The sequence below is a fragment of the Poecile atricapillus genome, chromosome 1 (genome assembly GCF_030490865.1).
Source record: "Poecile atricapillus isolate bPoeAtr1 chromosome 1, bPoeAtr1.hap1, whole genome shotgun sequence".
In the NCBI taxonomy this organism is placed as follows: domain Eukaryota; kingdom Metazoa; phylum Chordata; class Aves; order Passeriformes; family Paridae; genus Poecile; species Poecile atricapillus.
In genome coordinates this window covers 95,672,232-95,686,806 of record NC_081249.1, presented here as the reverse complement: position 1 = coordinate 95,686,806, position 14,575 = coordinate 95,672,232, and the positions used below count along the sequence as shown (strand labels likewise).

At 39.0% G+C, this 14,575-nt stretch overlaps 2 protein-coding genes across 5 annotated transcripts in view; one reads left to right on the top strand and one right to left on the bottom strand.

Annotated features, from left to right (window-relative positions):
* The window catches only part of CMSS1 (cms1 ribosomal small subunit homolog), a 221,469-nt gene that overhangs the window by 32,115 nt on the left and 174,779 nt on the right, over positions 1-14,575 (top strand). The window lies entirely within an intron of this gene.
* The window catches only part of FILIP1L (filamin A interacting protein 1 like), a 187,913-nt gene that overhangs the window by 30,404 nt on the left and 142,934 nt on the right, over positions 1-14,575 (bottom strand). Inside the window, exon 1 of one of the 3 annotated variants that reach the window (XM_058838141.1) lies at positions 4,138-4,401. The exons of the other annotated variants lie outside the window; for them this stretch is intronic. The gene's annotated coding sequence lies outside the window, so the exon portion shown is untranslated. Of the gene's footprint in view, positions 1-4,137; positions 4,402-14,575 lie in introns of those variants that run through there. 3 annotated transcript variants of the gene reach the window in all.

Below are 14,575 nucleotides of genomic sequence, written 5' to 3'. Positions count from 1 at the left end.
ATGCAAGATGAGTGTTTCTCTTGTCAAGAGTGGATTTTTTCCCATCCATGTTTTCAGTCATGTTCACTAGAGCTTTGTGTACGCTACCTGACATACACCTGTAAAGCTTTGGGAAGTTCGGACATGAGCAACTAGGTGGTTTTGGGCTCTGGTTTCTCAGCTTCTTTAAAAGCATGAAGCAGAATGGCTCAAGTTCTGCTGCTTTGCCTCAGCAGCCACTCTCTGGTGTCACCTGCCCAGCCTGAGGCTGAAGTCAAGCAGCTGTGTTACCTCACCGTCATGTGCACCATGAGCTGCAGCAGGTGTCACTTCTGCAACAGGCAAAAAGGACATGCATTTATCAGCTTCAATGACAAAGGTTATAGCTTTGAGTTGTGTGGAAATGTTGCATAGCAAGGTTGGGTTGAACTTTCACCCCCAATGTTTCCATATTGCTATTAAAGGAGAGTTCTACGATGATGTTGCTGGGTGTTCAGCCAGCATTCACTGTTAGCATGAGCATTCACCTCTTCACAGTCACATCAGCCCTGGTGAGGAACAATTGCTTTGGGAGGTGTTTTTCATACTGTTTTTAACTGGTGGCTACAGACTGCCTCAGAAAATCTTCAAATACATTCTGCTAGAAATTGTGAACACTGGAGGAGTGAGCTGTAAGTGCCTGAGAGTGCTCCACTGGTGCATCAGTGTGAGTGCAGCTACTGAACTTCAGGAACATCATGGTGCACTGGATATGCAATCAAAGGGATTTTTGTCTTGCTGACAGAAAACACAGCAGACCTCAAAATCAGCATAATGTACTGAGAGGTGTTAAGAGTCAAAGTGTCCATTACTTCACTTGAATCACAAGACTGGGCACTATATTTAGAATTTTTCAGCAGTGATTTTTACCTTCTTGGAGCTGAGTAATACAGTTTGGTGAATGGTTGAACTAACCAAGCTTTCAACTGCATCATGAAGCTCAACCTAAACCCTAAGGGTGCCAAGGCAGAATCTATTCAGCATGAAAGAAAAACCCTAAGCAATTAAAAATTATTGCTGAGACAATTTCTAAGTTCAAATCAACTATGTGACAAGATAGAGTGGCATGAGGGAAGGTATTAATGAGAGAGAACTACAGTTTTATACAATGATTTTTAAAGATATATCTTCCTACACTGTAAACTCCTTAGGATTCTCTGACTTAGGTATTTTAATTGCTTTTTTAATGAACTTTATTCAGGTAGTACCACACCCAGGATTTAAGAACAGCTGCTTATAGGAAAGGTCCAGAGGAGCTGTAGTTGCTCAGTTGCCCATGCCAAACTATGTGTGGTAAAGAATTTCTCCTGAAGAAAAGCAGCAGTCTTTTAAGATCTGCCACAGAGGGGAAACTTACTGGGAGTAAAACCAGGCTTTTTTTTTTAATCCCATGACAAGTGCAAAATTGGTAATTCATCATAGTATTAGGTAAATAGTATGAAAATTCTGTTGCTCAGCACAAATGAAGAAATAATTTGATTTTACTGATCCTGATGGAGAATTGAACTGTCCCTTGTCTTGTGGATCAAATCTCTAATAGTTCTGCTGTCAGCAGATGTTTGTCAGTGGAGGAAAGGGAAGTGATGGGAAAGGAACAAAGGGTCAGTGCAATTTGATAGGAAGTTGACTTTCATTTCTGGAGGATATATTTGTTCTTAAAATGTTTTTACATTGGATGTTGTGAAAAATCACTATAAAAAAATTTAGATGAAGAAATACAATTGTTTAAGACTGAGTTACGTGATTATTCTTTTCTTTCACTGTCTTCTTTTACTTTTAATTAACAGAAGCTAGCATTTTAATAACTTAAAATTAGGAATACCAATCAATTAATACCCAAAATATGTTAAGAAATCTGATATAATAAAGGAATGTAGTACAGAGGCGGTGGTAAGGGAAAACAGCAGACAGTTTAATCATTATACCTCCATCTAATAATTTTGGAGTTTTACCAGTATAAATGAGAGCAAAATTGGTCCTGTAAGTATTAAGTGAAGAATGCTTTTCCTTTTAATCTGAGGAAGACAGTCTATGGGAAGTAGAGTTCTGGCTTTTGATAGATATTATTTGTTTTAGGCTAGAAGTTCAGAGTACAGATGGTACTTTAGATACTGCTGAAGCAGTAATTAGTGATAGAAGTCACCCTTCTTGGTCGGATTTGGAGCAGCTGAAATTGTCTCTTACCTATGGGGAGACCTTTTTCTTTTTCTACTTAGTGCTTTTATCAAATCTACTGTACATGTAGCATTCCTGTTAATATTTTTGCTTTGCCATACTGTATTTTTTTGACTTCTTCACTTCATCCTTTCTACTCAGACACACATTTTGAAGACTGTCATTTAACTTTGGTTCCTAACACATCTCTTCATAACGTAGCTAAGTTTTCTACTTTATAACTTGCCACTGGATATTTAGAAAATTAAGTAATGATTTTAAAACTGCGAGGACTCTGCAGATATGATAGAATGGTGAGCAGAAGACTTTTTAAGGGACTCAGGATACTGATAGGGGGTATTGTTTTTGTACTGTGAAATTACATTTGTTCTGGTTGCTAGGATTCTTTTCATTCTATATATACACTATATAGTGCCCTCTTCCCTGATTCTCTCAACAGAGATATAAACTTTGCTTGTTACAAAAAAGAATATGTTGGAAACATGGATGTGACTTTTATCTAATTGCCAGGTCAATAATACACAAATACCAGAATTATCTTTGAAATGAAATGTCTCTTTATATTTACATTTTTAGAAGCATGTTGAAAAGAACTGCTTCATATTTACTCCATGTTTAAAGAAAAAAGAAAAGTTATGAAAAAGTTCACACAAGATATTTTGGCTCAGCCTCTAAATCTGTGTATGCATGATACTACAACAATGCATATGTTGGTACCAGCTGAACAAGGATTTTGCAGGATTTAAAACAAATAAAGGGAAAAAGAACTCTTACTTCTCTCCTAAAATTGCTTTTTTTTTTGTATTAAGGAAAAGAAGAACATACTACAAAAACATGTTTTACCTGTAAGAAGAGTTCGAAATTAAAGGTGTTAAGATTTAACTTTTCTAACATTTTATATTACACATAGGACTCTGAACAGCAGTGCTCCATAGTTCCAATTTGCAAGTAGGACAGTACAATTGACTTAATTGCAGCTGATCCTATGAACAAAGATTTGCCAGGGTTTGGCCCTTAATTAACGGAGAGGACAGTGTAATTTTGCACACTATGCAGGTGGGAATTATAAGCACATGGAAGTCTAATCTTTAAAGGTGCTCTGTGCCTCATCAGAGCTGGTTTTAATTCCCTGTTTTCTGGAGTTAATAGCTGCGGTACTGTCGAGCATCTTGCAGAATAAGCCTTGAAGAGAGCAGTGTGCTTTCTGATCCTGACACTCATCGTGTGTTTGACCAGGATTAAAAGTTTTTTTTCATCAAAATTTGACAGTTCTGCCCTCTTGTGATTTGACACTTGCATGCAAGACACAGAAGAGGGAAGCAGCGTGTATGAGTTGAAAAGTTTGTTAGTAACTGAACTAGCTGCAATTCTTTCAGACATAGCACAATCTTATTGCAAAGTAATGTTTGTGGCAATTTATACATCGCTCTGAAAACTACAGTAGAAGTTGTCCAAAAGTACAGTAAATGCTTAGAGACATGCGTGTGTACATGTCTACTAATATTTAGCATATGCATGTAAATGCAGCAGGAAGAGAGGCAGTAGCTTTACCTAATATAATACAATACCTCTGGACTCCTTCCACAGCTTTAAATGCAGTCATGATTTTATCCGACCATTTGGAAAGTGTGTGTAATTCATAACTCTTTCCTTCTTTAACGTTACATTAATTCCTCGTCTGTTGCCTCTGCAGGAATTGTTTTAAAGACAGTTTTAAACGCTTGAAATAGTCGCCCTATATATGATCCACCAGACATCTTCTAGATCTCCTGGTGCTCTTTAGGGGTATTTCATTGTTTTTCGGTCCTCACCCCTCTTTTTTTTTTTTCTTTTTTTTTTTTTTTTTGGAAGTGACTTTTTAAAAAAAAAAAGGTATCTCAACAGGAAAAAGCCAGAAGCGCCAGTGCTTTCCAGAAGAAGCTTGCTTCCCACCCTCTCCCTTACCTTGCGCTGGCGGGCTATAGCAATCCCGGGTGAGGCGGTGCTGCGGGGCGCTGCGCGGTGCCATCGGGGCTGCTGCGAGCATTCCAGCGCTCCCGCGGAACAATGAGGGATGGGCGCGCGGGCGGCCCGAGCCTATGCACCATTACGTCAGCGCCTTGCCATATAAGGCGCGGTGCAGCCCCGCGCGCTGCCCGCTGCTCGCCGGTGCGGCCGCTGCCCGGGCGGCTCGGCTCGGTTCGGCTCCCTTCGGGCGGCTCGGCTCGGCCCTGGGCAGCTCGGCTCCCTCTGGGCAGCTCGGCTCCCTCTGGGCTGCCCGGCTCCCTCTGGGCTGCCCGGCTCCCTCTGGGCAGCCCCGGCTCCCTTTGGTTAACCCGGCTCCCTTTGGTTAACCTGGCTCCCCCTCAGCTCGTCCCTGGGCAGCTCGGCTCCCTCTGGGCTGCCCCGGCTCCCTCTGGGCTGCCCGGCTCCCTTTGGTTAACCCGGCTCCCTTTGGTTAACCTGGCTCCCCCTCAGCTCGTCCCTGGGCAGCCCCGGCTCCCTCTGGGCTGCCCCGGCTCCCTCTGGGCTGCCCGGCTCCCTTTGGTTAACCCGGCTCCCTTTGGTTAACCTGGCTCCCCCTCAGCTCGTCCCTGGGCAGCTCGGATCCCTCTGGGCTGCCCCGCTCCCTCTGGGCTGCCCGGCTCCCTTTGGTTAACCCGGCTCCCCCTCAGCTCGGCCCCGGGCAGCTCAGCTTGCCCTTGGCAGTTCGGCCCCGGGTGCTGGCTCCGGCTGAGCCCAGCACTGTGTGAAACATTGAGTTTGTCCACCAGCTCAGGGCCAAGAAGAATGCGCGGAAGGTTTGGGTTAGGGCAGTTCCTCTCTAGCGCTGATAATGAAGTCGTTAGAGGTTGTTTCTGATTAGGTACAATGTTTTCCACTTAGTCCCGCTGCCTGGAGTTTGAAAACGGAAAACTAAATTCCAACTCATGTTGTTTAATTAGTTGTTCTAAGGGAGCTTTTTCTGGTTTTCTTTTATTTTTTTTTCTTTTAATTTTATTATGACAAAAAATGTGACTTTAGCTGAACTCCTCTGAGGGGGGATATGAACTTTGAGCCTTCCTTTTTTTTTTTTCCTTCTGTAAAGAGTTGGGGTCCTTGGAGGATAGTATTTTATTTCCTGATGATGTAACTACAAAACAATTCTCTTAAGTGATGATGGGAAGGCCAGATGAAATCTGATTTTTTTTCTCTTCAATGTTTTTTCTACAAACCCCTTTCCTTTTTTGTATGTTTGTGTTTCAGCTAACACAATTAAGCAGTCCAAGCAACTATATTTAGTAAGAAGGTCTTGAAGAAATGAGTAGTTTGTTTTAATATTTAAGAAAGAGGCAGAAAGCCAAAAAGTGGGATTTAGATTGAAGAACTTAAAATGTATCTCTTGTATTCCCTGTCCTTTAGTGTACACCCTGAATAAACATTGACGACAGAAGGAAGAAATACTGGAAACGGGCACAAAATTTGTTATTGAAAATCCACTGAGCATTAATGGGAGTCAGTGAAATATACTCCTTTTATGTTGGTGGGTAAATTAGACACTTGAAAGGCATTCTACACTATTAAAGTAGTAGGTGCATCCACAATCAATTTATTTGCAGCATTTGAATTTTAGTCTTCATCTCTATAGCTTAAGCTGTTCTCTACCTGCTTTTAGTGTATTTTGTTATATTGAGCATAATGCTAACAATAAGGGAAGTTACTTATTTGGGGGTGTTGTCTGTAAGTGTGAAGACAAATGGTGATTAAGGTGTTTGCATTTCATTAACAAGACAGAAATATACTAGCTATATTGCATATATTTACCCTGAGTGTAGTGTGGAAAAGGTACTTATTCTTTAGTTGGAAAATTCCAGGCAACCCCTTGCATGGTTATTGGGTAAAAACTTCTTCAGAACTCTGCTGCTTATTTGTATGGATGATCCTGCTGTATCCTCTTTGTAAGTTTCTGAGAAAGTTCAGATTTGGGTGCCTCATCAGAAAACTTTGAAATTATTTGATACTAACGCTTCCCAAATGGTTTTGGAGATAGAAAACATCTTATTTGAATATACCAATGTACAGACCAGGATAATATTTTATTTGCTATTCCAGGGAGAGTTAATAATCAAATCCAGACAAAAGCAAAATGACCTGTCCTTTAGCTGATACTGACCTATTCAGTTCCTTGGCTAATGTTTTTGGAGGCTAACAGTTTTTCTAGTTTTTCTCAAAAGTATTACACCAATATAGATCATTTGAAATACAAACCCATCTAGGTGACCTTGGTATGGGAAATATCTTCAGCTACAAACTCAGCCCTTCTGCTGGGACTCTGTTTAGTAAGACAGGACAACTGCAGGTGCAAGGTAGTGTCTACGAACAGGCTGTGGCAGTACTGCTGTATCTAGTTCTGATTTGCAGGGGGTGCCAGGAAAGCTATTAAGTGGAAGGTAGGTAGGAGTTGAATGTGAATGCATTCTTTTTTACATATATGTGCGTATGCAAGCATAAATATATAAATCCTTAGGGATGACAACTACTGTTTCTTGTCCTGGGTTTGCTTTTTTCCCTTCCATTATCTTTGCAATTGTTTTCTTTTTCTGCAACTTTCCCTTCACCTGCACACACCCTGTTTCTGTAGTCTGTATGAAAACTGCCTGCATTTTTGTTCTCCCACATGAAACAGTTATTTTCGACCATAAGCAGCTTTGAAGAGGAGCACTTCTCAAAAGGTAATAATCAAAAATTCATCCTCACAGTTTAGTTCTCTTCTGGAGTTGGAAGGAACACAGCTCAGATAGTGCTGGTGATAAGTTTATTGGTAGTCTGGGAATAGGGAATGCAAGTCCTTCTGTTTATAAGTCTGTGTTTACATCTGGGGATGGCCAAAATACAAACTCACTGTTTCTTAATTAATTCCTCTCCGCAATACAAAAGCACACATCTGTGACCTTCTGCAAATCAACTTTATCAAAGAACATCAGCTGAGTGTAATGACCTGACTTCCTTCTCTTATATTGTTATGACTTAAAGGACATTGTACAGTACTACCCAAGCCCTGTCAAGGGCTTGGATATATTATTTAAGAATTCCAAATTCTGGACTACTATAACATGAAAAGCTTATTTTTATCTGAGGCAATGAATTGTGTTGCAAAGAAGCCTTCCTTTACTGCATTTCTACAGTTTCTTTCAGTATCTGTAGGTGGAATCCTGGCACTGGTGAGCTACACAGAAGAGGGGAAAAAAAAACCTTTGGGCAGGCAGCTATGCCTGTCTTACTCTCTACTGCTCCCTGAAAATGAATTCTGTTTCCTTAGTTACTACACATAGTTTTGCACAGAATTGGTGCATTTGCAAGTATTGTGACAGCAGAAGGAACTGTTGATTTGCAGAAGCTGGAGACCAGAAGAAAATCTTATTAAATCATTGGGCATCTCCTGTCAATGCAGGGCTCTCTGCAGCTGCTTGCAGTGACTTTTTTCTAGCCTGTGCTTATCATTTTGTGTTATTTGTGCCCACATGCTTTCAGGATTTTACTTTAGAAAAATAGACCCTGGGAAGATGGAGGATTATGTGAGGCAAGGAGAAGATAGGACAAATAAGCTAAAAGACTTTGAGGCAGTTGTTTAGACTTTATCTTAAACTATCTGAATTCCTCCCATTACTTCCATCGTTGAACTACTTCTCTTTCCATTGTCTTCCCATAGCAGCAGTTCCAGTGTCCTTAAACCCGTAACCTATTGCAGCATTTGACCCCTTCTTTTGGCCATTTTATATCAAAGATAAATAAAGGAAATTAGAACTTGGGCCTCAGTTCAACAAAGCACTTAAAACATAGCCCTGTGTATTTTTGTTGAAAAAGGAAAGGATTTCAGCAGAAGTCTGATTTTAATGATATATTGAAATGCTTGGCTGTATCAGGCACTTGGTCACATTTACTTTGTGTAGATATTGTTGAAGCTTGGGCTTTTGAAATTCTCCCTGGGGTCTAAATCCTTAGGTTACTTTCACATTCCAAAAATAAATATCTACTGAAGTACAAATACTGTCAAAGATTTTATTAGTATTTTACATTACTTAAAACTCTTTGCTTTTTTGGAGGTGGTCTGCTTAAGTTTTGCATGTGATACCTGGAAAACTGAAACATAAGCAGAATTGATAAGTTGAATTTTATTGCCTTTCATAAATGGGATCTGATATTTAATGTTTTCATGACTCATGTGAATTCAAGGATTTTTCTCCACTGTGTGCTCAGCCTTGTCTCTGAAATCTGTGGGAGTTTGGACATTACGCAGTGAAAGAGGATTCACTCTAATTATTTCTTAGATTATTATATCCTTCAAAAAATTTCTAATTTATCTTTATTATTTCTCCTAGTATTGTGTTTGATGATCTCTTAGATTTCATCTGTAAAGTGTTTCAGGGTTTCATATCTTAATGTATAGATTAATTTCTGAATATTGCAAAGTATGGAGATTATTATGGCTTATTTACAGTCAGAAATGTACTGAAAACTGATATGGAAGGCAAGGGGCAGAAGCAGGGGAAAGTTCTAAAGATAACATTTTTCAGATTCATGTGACTTTTACTATGGACCATGGGCGGAAAGAGATTTGTATCTCCTTTATTCTGTGGTTTTAATTTTTTTTGGCAGGAGGGAGAGATATTTTTTCAAACTCTCCTATTGTTTGCAGATTCCATTATTCTCCCATTTTTTTGGCAGATACAAATAAAATTCCTAGCCAAGTGTTAAGAATAATTAGATCCCTTTATGTTGGGTGCTGTATTGGGAAGTTGATGACTGCACCTCTCAACTGCTAATGGCTTCTGATGAGAACTTTGCAAGCGTTTCATATCTGCTTGTGAGATGGTTTCATTTTGTGTATGGGACCAAGGTAATTTTTTATGAAAAAGACAATTTTTTGCATGACAGAATTTACCATGAACAAGGATGGATAGAATTTGATTTGTATGTCTTCCCCTACTCTGTATGAACCATATATAGCCAAGTAATCTTCTCTCCATGATAAAATTAGATAATGTTCTTTAGTTCTTGAAAGCTCTGTACAAGAGTGTATTTTAAGAAGTTTGGGATTGGAGGTTTGTTTTGTTAGTGATGGGGGTTCTGTAGTGAGATTTTTTTATCAGCCCACCCCCATGCACAAGTGTGCCTGTCTGGTTGGGCTATTTCTGGAGGCACGACAGCCATTTCAGTATTAATGCAATAGCAAAAGTGAGTTGTAATTCTGTAAAGACTTAGGACCTTGGAAGGTGCTCAGCTTCATGTCTGTAAACATGCTTGGAAGTAGAACATATTTAAATGTCTGTCTTTAGTTATTAAACTGCAGAAAAAGACATAGAGACTATGTATAAAAGACATAGACACTGTTTCTTCATCCATTGCCTTTGAATTCAGTCAAAGCAAGATTCTTTCTGTAGAACTTCAGGGAAGTGGTATGGCTGAAACTTTTTGAACATCAAGTCTGGCTCCACATGACTCCTGTCTCTTTTTAATGTTTTAACCTAAGCTGTGGGTTCAGTCATTTTATTCAAAGTGATCAACTCCTTTTCAGAGCAGTATAATTCTTGTTTGAATAAAAACTGCGCAGGTTCATTGACTCAGTTTTTCACACTGCCATGAATTGAACATGGTGCCAGTGGAGGATGTTTCTTTCAGAGTTTTGATGAGGTGAAAAAGAAGATCAAGTTATTGCAGGATCTTTCAGCTCCTCCACATCATGCACCATCTCTTTGCTTAGGCTTTTCCCTTCACAGCTGTTGTTCCTGCACTTGTTTCTGGGTGATGCTGTTCCACCAGTGGCTTGCAGAGAAAAGCCCAGGACACAGGTAGAAGGAATTCAGCACTCAGTGCATTTCTTGTGGACTGCAGGTTTACAGGAGCCTCCTGAGGCCATTGGCTACTTTGGGAGCACTAGCCTATCAGGCACATAATTAGGTGAATGCGGGCTTGAATGCAGCATTGGAGCTGGAAGAAGGCTCATTGGTGCCATTGATTTTATGCAAAGTGAAGTACAAAGCTGTCATGCTTTTTTTTTTTTTGTAGAGATAATCCAGAATTAAAATGTATCATGAAGCCTACATGTCATTGTTATAATTCTGTTGAACAGGCTTCTCTTGCCTCCTACTGATTAACCCAGTGAAAACAGAGCTGTTAAAGAGCTTTTTTAAAAGGGGGTAAGGCTGTAGAAGGATGAGTATGGATGCTAAGGAAGGCAAAATTTGCAAGGAGAGAAAGTATTTTTTTGTTGGGCTGTTTGCTTTAGCAGAGAAAAATACAAACATGCTCTTGGGTGCAGAGGCCCTTCTTTGGGTCTCTAGATGCTGCATCTATGTTACAAAATCTGTGTAATAACAGACATGTTTTCTGCCTTGATAAATCCCCCCATTAGGATTCCTGGTAAGAAATACATTCAAAAAGGCTTTTCTTATTCTGTGTAATTTCAGTAGCTATACGTTAGTTCCTCTTTCAAGCACGGTGCTTCAAGTTATTGGTGATTTTGGTACCTGTTCAAGGAGTATGTGTTGAAATAACACAGAGGCAAATGTATCCTATATGGGCTGTTTTAGATTGCGGATTCCTAGGGATGTAATGTAGCTTGTAAAACTTTGATCCCTTTGGGATTCAGAATTGCTGAGCTATCTGATGGATTCATAGTTTAGAAATGTGACTTAGTTGTGCAGTTCAGTTCTCTGGTCTGGAAAAGTATTTACAGAATTTCTTGACCTCCTAGGGTGTAGTCACATGTAGCTCTTTGTGTTAGTCTTGCCCACAGCAGGTACTGTTCAAGGAGTCTCTTGGGCTTGGGGAAATGTATTTAGCAGACTCAGACACTCCACAGCTCCAGAGTCTGCAACAAAAATTTTACAAAACCCTGGAGTGAGGAAGGGGAGCAACTACAAAAGGGTATTAATTTGGCTTTTTTACAGCAGCTGGCATGAGACGTATCAGCCTTAGGAACCATTACTTTCAACTCGGCAATATTGAAGTTGTGTCATTATCTGGGAACACTTTTATTGATCTCATGTCTCCGGGTGTTATGTCAACAGGATGGACTATTACTAAGAAAGTCTTTTAGGAGATGAACTAAAAGCTTGAATCGTCTACAGCTTGCTTCATGCTTGAAAACTGAACTAAGGCACAAAAAAAGTGGTTTAAGAAAATTCTCTTCCTTCACCTGAAGGAAAGGCAAAATTTTCTTCTAGTCCCTAAAATCCTATGTTCTTTAAACAGTCTTCCCTGCAAGCTTTCCCACTGCTTTATAGTCTTCTTTATTTTGCGGAGTTTTTTAGTTGTTGAATACTTTATTTTTAACCTGTTTTTATCAGTTACCTATTTTTAGTTGTAAGGATGAAGCTTCTGTACCTTTTAACATTGTTTCTCCTGGGTAGCTTGATTTGAAAGCATTTTGACAGAGCATAATTTCTGGCTTCTATTTGCTCTGGCCAGTGAACTCAGGAGCTTCTAATATGAAGATTAATATTAATTAGATGAAAGATAGTTGCAATCCATACAAATTGCACTTACAAAGTGTGTGGTCATGATGAACTGTGTAGAATTGATTAAAGAGAGCAATGTATTGGGTTCTTTCTTGTAGTGATACAGTTTCATGCAAGTGAAATCTGTAGTGGCATATTCTGCTGTGAATTCTCATAGTAAATTTGAGAACTGCTAATAATTTATCTTAGAAGCAGACTACTATTACTCAAGAAAAAAATAAGCTCATTTCTTAAATGGATTCAACAAAAGAACATAGACTTTAGTACCTTTAGATGACTCTACAGAACAAGGATTTAAGCACTGTAAATTTGTAGATCTTTGGGTTGTTTACCCCTCTGCCCCCTCTCCAATAAATACAGAACTATATGTATAGGTAAATATTTGTCCATAACTCTAGCCAGTAGCAAGGACAGAGGAGAAAAGTGGTTCTAGTTATTGTAATGCAGTACTTATGATAGTACTTATGCAGCCTTTTTCTGTTTAACTTTTAAAATTATACAGAAATGTCTCGATTCCATTTATAATAAATAGAGGCCTAGAACTAAAAAGCTGCAAAAGAACAATTATATTTTTGAATTCTTAATGTATGTTGTACTGGTTAAATACAGATCTGGTTGTGCATGATGTCTTAGTTTGATTCAAGTTTGGGACACTTGAAGTTTGTTAGTTCTTTTCTGCTTTACTCTATTTTTCTGATTTTAGTTGTTTTTATTTCAAATTTCCATAGTAGATGGGCAGAGGCAATCTCACATAAAACAAATCAGTGCTTGCTTTATTCTCACATAAAACAAGTCAGTCCTTGATGTTGCTGCTGAGTAAAAGAGGAGCATACATGAATCCAACACTACCAAAATAGGAGGAGTTATTTTGCTAGAAGCCTAAGATGTGTCCAGAGTGACATAAGGTCATACAGAGCTTGACAAGAATAAACACTTTGAGAGCTATAAAATTGTTTTGACCTTGGGGCTTGGGAACCTAAGTGGAGCCTTAACTTTTAACTATCTGTGTATATGTAAATCAAAGCAAGTCATGCCCAGAAATGTTGCTAAGTATATTTTTCTCAGCAGTCAGTGTGACGGATGGTTGCAGTTCTTGGAGTGGTTGTGGTAGGCATAGGTATCCCTGGAGCAGAAACACTCATGGCTCAGGGGCTTGTGGAAACCCTTATCAGGGTTCTTAGCTTTGCTCCTGGAGGGCAGGGTCTGAGTTGGAGGGAATTCTGAAGTGCCTCCAAATCTGTTGGAAATCACTCTGAGAAGTTTATGAAGTTTTACACAAAGGAGTTCTGGGTGTGTCTGAACTTCAATGAACAATGCTTCTAATGGATTTTGACTTCTTTCAGCTAGTTAATATTTAGGATGAGTGACTGAGGGCTGTTTGTGATACCTTAGCTTTAAATGATGTCCTGGTCTGTGTTCCACGTGTATTGATGTCATAGAATTTGGGTCATTTAGTCAAACTGGGACTCATTACTTTTGCTTCAATATTGGGCTTTCTTGTATGTATTTTCTCTATTTCAGGTGCTTACCTAAAACAGCAAAGCTGCCCATTTTTGGTAGTTAATTCCTACAGGCTTCAGGAAATAGCATTAACATAGGTAATACAAAAAGAAGTAGGGAATCATGTTTGTGAATAATTTTGCAAGTACAATCAATAATTTGTTTCTTTTCATAACTGCAGTATAATAGAGAGACAAATCACCTTGTGAAATTGTTTGTTTGGGATTTTTTTTTTCTTTAATTACTGCACCAGCTATTAACAAGTATTTTTCTATTCTCTTCATGTACTATTCTGTGCCTCTCTGTGTTTTTTATGTGCATCTAGGAGCCAAAACCAATAAAAGAGGCTAATGTTGGTCAGGTGAGTTTCCAGTTTGTCATGTTGGAAGAAGAGAATCCATTAGTGGATTATTGGAAGGTGAAGGGAGGACCATGTGAAGATGCCAATGTCCAGTGGAGTGACTGGGAAGGAATGGTTAGAGGTATTTTTAGCATTTGTACTGGAATGCAGGGAGGCTCATTGATTGCACTTCTGTTCTCTGAGGGAAGTCAGTGGAAAAGGGAAGAGCTCCAGAATCGGAAAGTAATCCACACAGAATCACAAATGTGTGCTTTTCACCTAGACGTTAATCTGAGTTTAGAAATAAAAATGCCTGGGTGTTGCATTTCTACATGGACTTAGAAATCTTGTGTTTCAAATAGGGCCAACTTGTTGCTGTCAATTGCATGGCATTGAGGACAGAGAAAAGGGTCACATCTTTCATAATGAATGAAAAATGTTCACTTTGTTTTCTGGTAGAGCTTTGGGTTTGATCTTTTTCTGTCTGTCTTCATTCTTCTGACCTGACATTGTTCTGTCTCTCTCACTATTCATAGTATTTTCTCAAGTGACAGTGATTTTACTCAGCTGATTATAAAACCTTATTGTTTTGTTGTATCGTTTTTCAGGTGAATATTTGGCTTCCACTAAACTTTTCTTCTCTTTTAAAAACCACTTCTTCATTGACCAGAACTATGAAAGCTTCTATATCTAAAACCCCATCAGGTGACAGTCCTTATAAAGTGTATGTTTGTGTGCATGGTTTTATGACATTTATAGGCTATTATTGCTTCTACTTTGATGAACAATGAATGTAGAATGAATGTGTTCATGTGCAACATTTGAATGCAAATACCTCACTAAGTCTTAAGCTATGGGTGTATTGGTACAAGCTGGAATTCCACATATAATTTCTCCCTTAGGAATTGCACCAATCTGTTCTTCTGGCTGCTGCCTTTTGGGCATACGCATTTGTTAAAGTTGCTTAAAGAAAACAATTTCTTTTTCTTGTTTATAGATGCAATTTGGATGAGAATTTTATTCTATTTTTTGAGAACCTGTAAATTCAAATGAAATTGGGTTG